This window comes from Aquarana catesbeiana, linkage group LG10 (genome assembly GCF_042186555.1).
Source record: "Aquarana catesbeiana isolate 2022-GZ linkage group LG10, ASM4218655v1, whole genome shotgun sequence".
Lineage (NCBI taxonomy): Eukaryota > Metazoa > Chordata > Amphibia > Anura > Ranidae > Aquarana > Aquarana catesbeiana.
In genome coordinates this window covers 9,565,171-9,578,381 of record NC_133333.1, presented here as the reverse complement: position 1 = coordinate 9,578,381, position 13,211 = coordinate 9,565,171, and the positions used below count along the sequence as shown (strand labels likewise).

Here is a 13,211-nt window from a genome sequence, read left to right as displayed (position 1 = left end):
GGAAGGGGGTTTAAGTGCCCAGTGGTCAAGTGGTTAAATTTTCCGACAACAAAATCCGTTGTCGGAAATTCCGATCGTGTGTACACAAATCCGACGCACAAAGTGCCACGCATGCTCAGAAGAAATTAAGAGACAAAGGCTATTGGCTACTGCCCCGTTTATAGTCCCGACGTACGTGTTTTACGTCACCGCGTTCAGAACGATCGGATTTTCCGAGAACTTTGTGCGACCGTGTGTATGCAAGACAAGTTTGAGCCAACATCCGTCGGAAAAAATCCATTGATTTTGTTGTCGGAATGTCCGATCAATGTCCGACCGTGTGTACAGGGCATAAGAGCGGTAAGGATGTGGAATTCCCTTCCACAGGTGGTGGTCTCAGCGGGGGGCATCGATAGTTTAAAAAAACTATTAGATAATCACCTGAACGACCACAACACATACATAGGTTGGACTTGATGTGTCTTTTTTCAACCTCACCTACTATGTAACTATGATGGATCGGCTTGTGGAACTGTGGAACCGTAGGGCTGATTCTATGTTTTTACACAAGATCTGTACTTGGGAGGGTTAATTTTTATTTATGTTTTTTTTTTTTTTTCCTTTCTTTCTACTTTTTATTAAAAAGAAGTCATTCACACACACACACAAGCTTTGAGAAGGATGGGCACCCTATGGCTAGAGTACACAAAATTTTTGATGCCATGGTGTAGAATTTCTCCTTTCCATTTATTGCTGTCTGCCCTTCCAACTGCATTGTGGAAGGGTGGGCAGACTATACCTGCATGGTTTCCCCCTGCAGCCATTCCTCCAGTAAAAAGGACCCAGTCACCATCAGGAAATAGGGCAAAGAGTTTCCTTGTACTGACATCTCAAAGTTAGGCATTTTGGTCCCCCTCTGGTATTGTGGAAGTAGATCCCCAGGATTTACTTCCTTGGGGGGGGGATCATTAACTGTGAACTTTCCCAAAATAATTACCACCTCACTGCCAGCACCCCAGAACTTCTTCTCCTTGTACTTTTCCATTTGTTGCCTTATGGCATTCCATATGGTAGTGGTCAGGCATTGAATTCTGTGCAAAACACTGGCACCGAACTATGACCTTTGAGTCAAAACACGGGCGGCTGGGTACCTGTCACTGTGTTGCAGCACAGTCTACAAAAAGGCAACATTAGCAGAAATGGCTGCTATGCACTCTTGGGGAGGAAGAGGACAAGGGCACATTAGTAGCCCCCCCTGCTACAAAAGAAATGGCTACGATGCACTCTTGAGGATAAGGGGGAGGGAAAGGCTGCAAGAGCAGCACTGTAAAAATAAGTGGTTTCTCTGTGCCCTATAGAAGGAGGAAAAGGGCTCCTTGGCAGCACTCTAATGCCCCGTACACACGGTCGGACATTGATCGGACATTCCGACAACAAAATCCATGAATTTTTTTCCGACGGACGTTGGCTCAAACTTATCTTGCATACACACGGTCGCACGAAGTTGTCAGAAAATCCGATCATTCTGAACGCGTTGACGTAAAACACGCACTATAAACGGGGCAGTAGCCAACAGCTTTCGTCTCTTAATTTATTCTGAGCACGTGTGGCACTTTGTGCGTCGAGATTTGCGTACACACGATCGAAATTTAACCGATCGGATTTTGTTGTCGGAAAATGTTATATCCTGCTCTCAAACTTCGTGTGTCGGAAATTCCGACGGAAAAGGTACGATGGCGCCCACGCGCGATCGGAACTTCCGACAACACAATCCGGTCTCAGTTTTTCTGTCGGAAAGTCCGACCGTGTGTACGGGGCATTAGAGAAATTGACTAGTATGTGCACTTGAGTAGGAGGAAAAAGGGCTAATAACTTTCTACTAAATTAGATAGAATGGGTTGTAACATTTACATAAAAACAAAAAAGTAGTGGGTGGGAATCTCTGGGGTCACCCAATCCAGGAACCTTTGCTAGATTATATCGGGGAGGTGCAGGACAAATCACTTGGAAAAAGTAGAACCCAGACAACTAAATTTGGAGGTAGCTATAGTGTAGATTTTTTTTTCTGTAACTTCAGAAAATACAAGCCAGTACAAGGGTTGGTTAGCACTTCTGCCAGCAGCATTAGGGTTGTTGGTTAAAATCCCAACCATAGCGCTACCTGCCTGTATGTTCATTTAAAGTCCCACTTCTCTTTTTCTTTTTAACCGATGACCGGGATGGAGACGAGCATCCCTTTGGTGCTAGCCTCATTTAAAGTCCCAAATTTTCCTTTTTTGAACCTGTATGTTCTTGAGTGGTCTTCTTCTCTATGTTCTAAGAAGTCTTCTTCTGCACTCCAAAGACATGCTGGTAGGCTAATTAGCCCTGGTAAATGAATGTGAGTAGGGATGAGCCGAACACCCCCCAGTTCGGTTCGCACCAGAACATGTGAACAGGAAAAAATTTTGTTCGAACACCGTTAAAGTCTATGGGACACGAACATGAATAATCAAAAGTGCTCATTTTAAAGGCTTATATTCAAGTTATTGTCATAAAAAGTGTTTGGGGACCCGGGTTTTAAAAACGGACCTTTTTTCGGGAGCAGTGATTTTAATAATAGTGGGGGAAGATGGTAGTTGCGCTGTGATGAAGGGGGGGGGGGGGAGGGAAGCTACAAAGATGACTAAAGTGCAGTGGTGTAGCATGGGGGGTGCGAGGGGGGCCATGGCCCTGGGCGCAACATTTAGGGGGGGCGAAATCCCGCTCCAGTGTGTGTCCCCCCAGCTCCATCCTCCTAATTATGATTTCCTATATCTCCGCGCTTTGGCCGCTATGTTCCATCGCAGGATGGCCCCTGCCGCCCTGTGATTGGGCGAATGGGGTCATGTGCAGCGGCAGGGCTGGCCTGTCCTCCATTGCTGGTGAGAGGGGCTGGCCTCCGCTTAGCTGTGAGCTGCTGCTGTCTTCCCCCTTCTCCTCTCCTCCAGAGTCCGGACCGGATCCCAGATCCTTTCCTTGTTGTGGCAGGCAGTCTGGCAGTGTGACAGACTGCAGAGGCAGAGCAGAGCAGATGGAAGAAAAACAGGTGGGTGAGAGACTCCCTCGTGAGTCGTGTTGCTGTCCTGGGGGGAGTGGACATAGTCTGGGGAGAGGGTGCAGCCAGTAAGTCAGTTTAGTGTGTAGTGTAGTGGGCAGTGTAGTGTGTATTGTGTAGTGTAGTGGGCAGTTTAGTGTGTATTGTGTAGTGTAGTGGGCAGTTTAGTGTGTAGTGGGCAGTTTAGTGTATAGTATGTAGTGTAGTGGGCAGTTTAGTGTGTAGTGGGCAGTTTAGTGTATAGTATGTAGTGTAGTGGGCAGTTTAGTGTATAGTATGTAGTGTAGTGGGCAGTTTAGTGTGTAGTGTAGTGGGCAGTTTAGTGTATAGTATGTAGTGTAGTGGGCAGTTTAGTGTGTAGTGGGCAGTTTAGTGTATAGTATGTAGTGTAGTGGGCAGTTTAGTGTGTAGTGTAGTGGGCAGTTTAGTGTATAGTATGTAGTGTAGTGGGCAGTTTAGTGTGTAGTGTAGTGGGCAGTTTAGTGTATAGTATGTAGTGTAGTGGGCAGTTTAGTGTGTAGTGTAGAATAGTGGTCAGTGTAGGAATCAGGTTGGTCAGTACTATTGTAGGAAGGGAAGGAACTCAGGTAGTGCTAAAAGTTGGCTGGTTAGGGGGCTCAAATTACTTGCCTTGCCCCGGGCGCTGACCACCCACGCTACTCCACTGCTAAAGTGGCAAAGTGAACTAAAAAAGCAGAAACGGCCCAATGCATGAATAGATCCTACATGCTAAAAGAACATGGTGGGGATGCAGTGCAGTGCAACGTAGCTGATCAACATGACATGTTGCGGGCAGACAAAGCCTAATATATAAAGGTAATCGTGAAACAGTGACTGTTTGAATATAGCAAAACAAAAATGCATATACTAACACAAATAGGATGAATAATGACACAATGCAGAAAAAGAAAATATATAATGCAAGAAAAATATATGTGGGCTAGTGCCCCATTAGCAAAAACGTGCCAGATCCTGGTGAACTACAAGTGACAAATCCCTAGGACAAACATGAATATTAGTTCTATCATCCAGTCCAAAAAACAAAAACTCGTGATGAGAGACACAAAACAATTCCAATCGTGAAGGGAGGGGGGATCTTCAGTGAGGACACCTCCGTGTTTGCAAGCCGCTTACCTTACAGCTGTAAGGTGTACAGCCTGTGTTGCAAATGACCCGCAGGTGTAGACGTTCCGTGTATACAGGCAGTGACAATGATGAACATGCCAAGCGAAATATAAAAAATAAAAAGTATACAGCATGTAAAATAACTCTGCAACGACCACAGTGGAGGGGGGGGCAAGTCACACACAGGGGGAGGTTGCACTCACTTTTATGAAGTGAGTGTGGGCATCAATCCACGAGCGCCGAGCTCGTATGCCTCCAGGAGTGTCACCAATCTGGAATCTGTCCCCGTGCCTGGAAACTGGAACATGTCCCCGTGCCTCTCTCCTCAGTGTTCGTCAGGTAGAGTAGTGATGTACAGTGTGAGGGGGAAAGAGACGCACATAGCGTGATCCCATATAAAAGGTATATTTATTTAATAAAACAAGTCCAATCAACTTACATTTAAAACAATGCTGCAGTGTGTAGTAACTACGAGCGCCAAGCTCGTCTCCTGTTTGTCTGTGGCAGAGTCCCGTGCTCCAATCCTAATGCATATCGTCACATCACGTGACTTCTTCAGAGGATAACACGGGATAGAAAGCCAATGCTTATATATAGTCCCCTTGTAATGGGCGCACGGCGGCCATTTTCCCGAAGCCCGCTCTAATGTTAATGGGTGCCCGGCGGCCATTTTTCCAAAGCCCATCAATACAAAGGATAGCACACAGTGCTGTTGCCTGTTGTCAGGATGGTTCTAACAGGTCAGGTTGGAAAGAATGTACTTAGCCACAGACCAGATCAGCTAGAACATAATCTCAAACTAGATTTTAGAAACCGAAAAATAAAAACCACAATGCAACGCCCTACCAAGATGCACTATCACATATATGGAATTGTACTGAAAATGCATAACATGTGAGGTATGCGGAAAACAAAAATGTAAATAAAAATGGATCTTAATAAAAATTAAATAAAAAATATATAAAATGAAAAAAAAATATATATATAGATGATGAAAAAAATATAAATTTACATATACAAATAAAAATAAAAATAAAATAAAATGAAAATGAAAATAATACGCTATGTGCGTCTCTTTCCCCCTCACACTGTACATCACTACTCTACCTGACGAACAGTGAGGAGAGAGGCACGGGGACATATTCCAGTTTCCAGGCACGGGGACAGATTCCAGATTGGTGACACTCCTGGAGGCATACGAGCTCGGCGCTCGTGGATTGATGCCCACACTCACTTCATGAAAGTGAGTGCAACCTCCCCCTGTGTGTGACTTGCCCCCCCCTCCACTGTGGTCGTTGCAGAGTTATTTTACATGCTGTATACTTTTTATTTTTTATATTTCGCTTGGCATGTTCATCATTGTCACTGCCTGTATACACGGAACGTCTACACCTGCGGGTCATTTGCAACACAGGCTGTACACCTTACAGCTGTAAGGTAAGCGGCTTGCAAACACGGAGGTGTCCTCACTGAAGATCCCCCCTCCCTTCACGATTGGAATTGTTTTGTGTCTCTCATCACGAGTTTTTGTTTTTTGGACTGGATGATAGAACTAATATTCATGTTTGTCCTAGGGATTTGTCACTTGTAGTTCACCAGGATCTGGCACGTTTGTGCTAATGGGGCACTAGCCCACATATATTTTTCTTGCATTATATATTTTCTTTTTCTGCATTGTGTCATTATTCATCCTATTTGTATATGCATTTTTGTTTTGCTATATTCAAGCAGTCACTGTTTCACGATTACCTTTATATATTAGGCTTTGTCTGCCCGCAACATGTCATGTTGATCAGCTACGTTGCACTGCACTGCATCCCCACCATGTTCTTTTAGCATGTAGGATCTATTCATGCATTGGCCCGTTTCTGCTTTTTTAGTTCACTTTGCCACTTTAGTCATCTTTGTAGCTCCCCCCCCCCCCCCTTCATCACAGCGCAACTACCATCTTCCCCCACTTTTGTCCCATTTGTCCTGCCTTGGATCAGTACTTAGATGTTGCAGCAGTGTCCTTTTAGCATAGCCCCCCCCCCCCCCCGACAGCGCAGGAGTTTCCACTTTCACATAGTGATTTTAATAATGCTTAAAGTGAAACAATAAAAGTGTAATATCCCTTTAAATTTTGTACCTGGGGGGTGTCTATAGTATGCCTGTAAAGGGGCGCATGTTTCCCGTGTTTAGAACAGTCTGACAGCAAAATGACATTTCAAAGGAAAAAAAGTCATTTAAAACTACTCGCGGCTATTAATGAATTGCCGGTCCGACAATACACATAAAAGTTCATTGATAAAAACGGCATGGGAATTCCCCACAGGGGAACCCCGAACCAAAATTTTTAAAAAAATTACGTGGGTGGTCCCCCTAAATTCCATACCAGGCCCTTCAGGTCTGGTATGGATATTAAGGGGAACCCCGGCCAAAATGTAAAAAAAAATGATGTGGGGGGTCCCCCTAAATTCCATACCAGACCCTTATCCGAGCACGCAACCTGGCAGGCCGCAGGGGGGGGGCGAGAGAGCACCCCCCTGAACCGTACCAGGCCACATGCCCTCAACATTGGGAGGGTGCTTTGGGGTAGCCCCCTAAAACACCTTGTCCCCATGTTGATGAGGACAAGGGCCTCATCCCCACAACCCTGGCCGGTGGTTGTGGGGGTCTGCGGGCGGGGGGCATATCAGAATCTGGAAGCCCCTTTAACAAGGGGACCCCCAGAGGCCAGCCCCCCCCAGGTACGAAATTTAAAGGGATATTACACTTTTATTGTTTCACTTTAAGCATTATTAAAATCCCTGCTCACGAAAAAACGGACGTTTTTAAAACTTTTTTTGCATTGATCCATGTCCCCTGGGGCAGGACCCAGGTCCCCAAACACTTTTTATGACAATAACTTGCATATAAGCCTTTAAAATTAGCACTTTTGATTTCTCCCATAGACTTTTAAAGGGTGTTCTGCGGCATTCGAATTTGCCGCAAACACCCCGAATTGTTTGCTGTTCGGCGAACTTGCGAACAGCCGATGTTCGAGTCGAACATGAGTTCGACTCGAACTCGAAGCTCATCCCTAAATGCGAGTTAGGGACCTTAGATTGTAAGCTCCTTGAGGGCAGGGACTGATGTGAATGTACAATATACAGTGCCTTGAAAAAGTTTTTGATTGCAAAATGACAAAATGTGGAAATTTTCAAGGGGTATGAACACTTTTTCAAGGCACGGTAAGGGTCTATAAAAATCTGACAGGGGTTTTAAACAATTTCTTGCTCTATCCAAAATTAAATAAAATGTTTGAGTTTTGCATACATTTTAAACATTTGCTGTTTTATTGCTAATCATTCTTTTTTTTTTTATTTTTTTTTTTTTTTTAATGCAGCATGAGGATACCAAATTTCCTGAGAATATGTATATTTTTAGCTCTCACATATGGTAAGTTTAGTACAGAAAGCCAGTGCAATACAAATGTCCAATGTCAGAATGTATGTGATGTTAAATTATTACACTCCTATTCTTACATTAGAAAATGTAAAAAGATAGTTATTCATCAACAAACAGGTTGAAAGTTTCTGTCTTCTTCTTTCTTCGCCATCAAACCTCTTCAGCCTGCAGATGGCTCTGTGCCTCTCTCTGTGGGCCCATTGTACACAGAGAAAGAAGTAATATGTGAGAATTGTCCCCCCCACCCGCAGACCCCCATGACCACCGGCCAGGGTTGTGGGGAAGAGGTCTTTGTTCCTATCAACATGGGGACAAGGTGCTTTGGGGGGGGGGCCCTACCCCAAAGCACACCCCTTGATGAGGGCATGTCGCTTGGTATAGGTCAGTAGGGGGGAGTGCTCACTCATTCTTCCCTCTTTCCCCTCTTTCCTTCCTGACCTGCCGGGCTGCATGCGGATAAGGGTTTGGTATGGACTTTGGGGTGGAACCCACGCCATTTTTTTTTTAAATTGGCGTGAGGTTCACCTTAAAATCCATCTTAAAATCCATACTAGATCGCAATGACAGCATTCTTTTGTTTAACCCACTGACAGCCATAGGTGTGTGCAGGGGGTGTGCCAGGTGTGCCTGGGCACACCCTAATCCATACATGCAGTGCAGATTCCACCTAGTGCCCAGGCTTTTCCACATATTGCCAAACCCTCCGCCCCGCAGTGCTGCTAGCTTCCCTCCTCTCCTTCCGGCTGCTGCAGGGGATGTTTCAGTTTGGAGAGCGGGGGGGGAAGGGGTTAGTAAATATGTAGTTTACTGTCCTCTTCCTTTTCTAAATTAACACAGTGAACACACTCATTCCCTGTGTTCATTCATAACTGAAGCATAGTAAACAATGTCTACTATGCTTCAGCTGTGAATGAACAGGAAGCCGCTCAGCACAGAGCACTTCCCATTCATTCACCGCCCCATGTAGCTGAGGCTGCAGAGAAAGGCATGTGTGTTTGAGCTTGGGGGTGCACACCCCTAATGCAATAGGCTGCGCACACCTATGCTGACAGCTGATGAGTTATCGGTTGTACGACGGCCAGCTTCCCGACCCGTTCCTTAACAACAGAATTCAGATCGGTCGATACATTTTCAAAAGATTCAAATTTGAATTGTTATGAAAATTTGGAATTCATTAGAAAACGAATAAATGAAACGAAAATTTTAACATAATGTGTTACTATTGTTATTCAGAGAATATGTTTCATTCCCTTCAAATTAATTTTGTTTTCATTAAAATTTGTTTCCTTTAGTAATTTTCCAACTTTTGAGAATGATTAGAATTTGGATCGGTCAAAAAAACGATTGACTAATCTGAATTCTGTGTGAAAAAAAATAATTGGTTGTTAAGCAGCAGGCCGGGAAGCCAGCCGCCCGCGTCCTTAACAACCGTGAGTCATCATCTGTCACCTGGCTTCCGCACTGACAGATGAATTTAAAGAAAAGAATGCCGGCATTGCCCGGCCACGCCAAAATTACAAAAAAAATAAAAACGGCACGGGGCCCCCTTTCCAAATCCATACCAGACCCTTATCCAGGCATGCATTGACATTTCTTATATAGTTAAGGGGCGGGGCCACCTGGCTACGTCACCCCGGTGGCACCACCCCCCTCTGACATCACAGACAGCTGCATGCTCGGTCTGTGACGTTAGAAGGGCCGGGGCCACCGGGTGACGTACCCAGGTGGCCCCGCCCCTTACCCATATTAGAAATGTCAAAGAGCAGTGGAGGCATTCGCTGGGGTTTTTTCGGGGTCGGTGGGCGGCGTGATTGATGATGGATTTACATCAAGGGGCTTGTTTTACTTTTTATTAAAGCAAAAACTGTCTCTTGTATTTATTACTCGATACTCATTCACATATGGGGGGGCAGGATCTGGGGGCCCCCTTGTTAAAGAGGCCTTCCAGATCCCGATAAGCCCCCTCGCCCACAGACCTCCACAACCACTGGCCATGGTTGTGAGGATGAGGCCCTTGTCCCCCTCAAAGCACCCCCCCCCCCCGTGTTCAGAGCATGTTTCGGGAGGGGAGGGCGCTTGCGTTTTTTGACTGATCCGAATGCTAATCCTTCTGAATTGGAATTTGTTAGAAAACGAATAAACAAAACAAATTTTGCTGGATTTTAACAGAATTCGTTACTATTTCATTCGGAGATTTGGATACATCCAAAATCTCCGAAAGACCAAAAATTTGTCTGAACGTTTATTCGAACGAAACAAGACTTGTTTTACTTTTTATTAAAGCAAAAACTGTCTCTTGTGTTTATTATGTTTTGTACACCTTTTTTGGTGAATGGGTAGGGGTACAACGTACCCGATACTCATTCACATATGGGAGGTGGGATCTGGGGGCCCCCTTGTTAAAGAGGCCTTCCAGATCCCGATAAGCCCCCTCGCCCACAGACCCCCACAACCACTGGTTGTGAGGATGAGGCCCTTGTCCCCATCAACATGGGGACAAGGTGCTTTGGGGTGGGGGGGCAGAGCCCTCCTGCCTCAAAGCACCCAACTCCCCATGTTCAGAGCATGTTTCGGAAGGGGGCGCTTGCGTTTTTTGACCGATCCGAATTCTAATCCTTCTGAATTGGAATTCGTTTGAAAACAAATAAACAAAACAAATTTTGCTGCATTTTAACAGAATTCGTTACTATTTCATTCGGAGATTCGGATACATCCAAAATCTCCGAAAGACCAAAAATTTGTCTGAACGTTTATTTGAACGAAACAAATTGCACATGTCTGTTTCCTACTTCTGCAGTAAACCAGGGGCATAGAGCAATTGTCAAATGTATACCTTTCTATCTCTTCATGGGGGGGGGGCATACTGTACTTGTAAGCAGAATTCTAAACTACTAATTTACAACTTAATGACACAGGATATTTACAAGTCATGGATCACAGTCATTATATTGTCATTATTACATTTTGCTATGAGTTGGAAAATGACAGTCTAAGTATTAAATGCTTTATCCACAGAACCAAAGACACTACCTACGATGGTCTCTGCTCTACCTATGATGGTCTCTGCTCTACCTACAATGGTCTCTGCTCTAACTACGATGGTCTCAGTTCTACCTACGATGGTCTCTGCTCTACCTATGGTGGTCTCTGATGGGCAAATCTGTGGTGATATAATATGTACAGACAGAGAAATATGCCAAATAATCGATGGAAAGCTTATTTGTTCTGCACTCACAAAAGACTGTTGTGCAATATTCGGTACGGGCTCGATCATAAGTTTGAAGGAAGGGAGTGGCCCCTAGACAATGGCTAAGGCTTGTGGCAATGACAGGCCACGATGGCCAGGAATTTATTTAAAACCCCAGGTAATGTGACTGACAAGTTAGAAAATTAACAAGGCAATGTTCTTATAAAATGTGGACAGACATGAAACTGGGTTTATAAAGATTAGTGACCAAGCATATCCATATACACTGTATGGCTAAATGTTTGCGGACACATTGCCAGCAACATCTATATGAGCTTATTGGACATCCTATTTCAAAACCATGGCCATTAATATGGAGTTGCCCACTTTTGTGGCTATAACATCCTCCACTTTTCTGGGAAGACTTTCCATAAGATTTTTGGAGGGTTTCAGCATTCTAATTTATCTCAAAAGGTGTTCGATAGTGTTGAGGTCAAGGATTTGTGGAGGACACCCCCCGAGTTCCTCCACACCAAACTGGTCACACCATGTCTTTATGTAGCTGGCTTTGTACACAGGGGCACAGTCATGGTGGAGCAGAGAAGGGTCTTCACCAAACTGTTACCACAAGGCTGGAAGAGCACAATTGTCTACAGTGTCTTTGTATGATGGAGTATTATCAGTACCCTTCAAATGAGACACCTGAATGACCACCACGTGAATGGGGGTCCACTAGACATGTGCGGTTCGAATTCTGGATGAAATTTTCGTTATTGAGGCTGGGTTCCCATGCATCCAATTCGCCTGACAGGAGGATTGTGACCGGCTCTCAGTTTCAGGTCCAAATTCAAGCCAAAATTTGAGAGAACAAGGACGCACCGGACCCTCTGCTGTCAGCCCCATCCTTGTTTAGTGTGAACCCAGCCTCAGAATTTCCAAATCACAATAGCAGCAAATTAAAACGAATCTGAAACAATGTAACAAAATTTCATCCGATATTTGAATTTAATTCAAATGGAATTCAAATCGAATAATAAAAAAAAACAACTCAAATTTGAAAGCAAATTGCTGATATTCTTCAAAGACTATGGGCTTGATTTACTAAAGGTAAATAGGCTGTTTGCTTTGCAACTGAATTTTCCTCCTAGCTTAGTGAATGTGGCGAAAATGAAATTGAAAAAAGAAAAAAAAAATAGAATTGATAATAAAAATGAAAAGAAATTGAATAGATAAATAAAAATTAAAATAAAATAAAAACGAAAAAGAAAATACATGTAAATATACAATAATAGAATAGAATAGAATAGAATAAGGGTATATTAAGATAATTACTTGAGATAAGGTAAGGAAGCCCTACATATCAAAATCATACCCAGGGCAGCTGTAAAAACGATTTGTAAGAGAGAGCTGTGTTCATGCCCGGCGGGTATATAGCTTTTTGGTTATAGATCCACTTCACCTCCTGTTGGAGGATCTTTTTGTCAAAAACCCTTGTCCCTTTTTCTGGTTGTAAAATTATATATATTTATGCCGTGAATTTGGTAAGCACTCATATACATTTTTGTAACTAGATTATATATTATGTGATTAAATACTGTTTATATTGTTGTTTTTGTATTGGATACTAATGGTACTTTTTGCAATTTATATAATGTTATAGATGCATGCTGAGCCGCCTTGAAGAAGCAATTTGTGAAACGCGTCAACCTCTCTGCATATTTAAAGCATCTTTTTCATATCGTGTGAGCCAAGTATCTTCCTTGGTCAAACTTTGTGTGACCCATGAGATCATTGTACTGTCATTTTTTTAACTGTACTTTTTTCTAATAAATCTTTAATAATGTTTAGATAACTTGTGATCGTGCTTGCCTCAGCCTGACAGTTTAAACATATTCACTAAATTCCCATTTTTCTCTGAGGGAGATATTATCTCTCACACCCTTCTTTTTATACTTTAACAGGGATGTGGATTTGTTGATCTGTCCCTAGAAACCTGTCCAACATCTTTAATATAACAAATTCAAGTAAAAAATGTAAATAAGGTAGTTGCGCGCTGCCACCTACTGATAGAAATACATAGTGTACAGCTGCTGCAATCACTAAATGTGTTCCCACATCCACAGAAAATCAATATAAAAAAAGTGTGATCGTGGGGCCTCAATAACAAGGTAAGGAACTGACTGAAATGTGACAATAAAGAACTAAAAATATAGACATTTCATATATACAGGTATATAGGATTTGTTTGATACGGGTATATTGATTATGCACGTGGCAGTGATCTGATTTTCACAGTCGTCTGCGTTTGTGTATGAAGATTGAGCTACGTGTACTTTGCAGGAGCACTTCACTGTTTGGTATATAATAAAAATATAAAAGATATATGAGATTTATATAAGAAAAAAAGAATTCATA

At 43.3% G+C, this 13,211-nt stretch overlaps 1 protein-coding gene across 1 annotated transcript in view; it reads left to right on the top strand.

Moving 5' to 3' along the window:
- LOC141110301 (zonadhesin-like) overlaps positions 1-12,648 on the top strand; it is a 47,513-nt gene extending 34,865 nt beyond the window's left edge. The window contains exons 6-8 of the mRNA XM_073601597.1: positions 7,548-7,600; positions 10,625-10,974; positions 12,457-12,648. The gene's annotated coding sequence lies outside the window, so the exon portion shown is untranslated. The remainder of the gene's footprint in view (positions 1-7,547; positions 7,601-10,624; positions 10,975-12,456) is intronic.
- Positions 12,649-13,211: the final 563 nt, after the last annotated feature.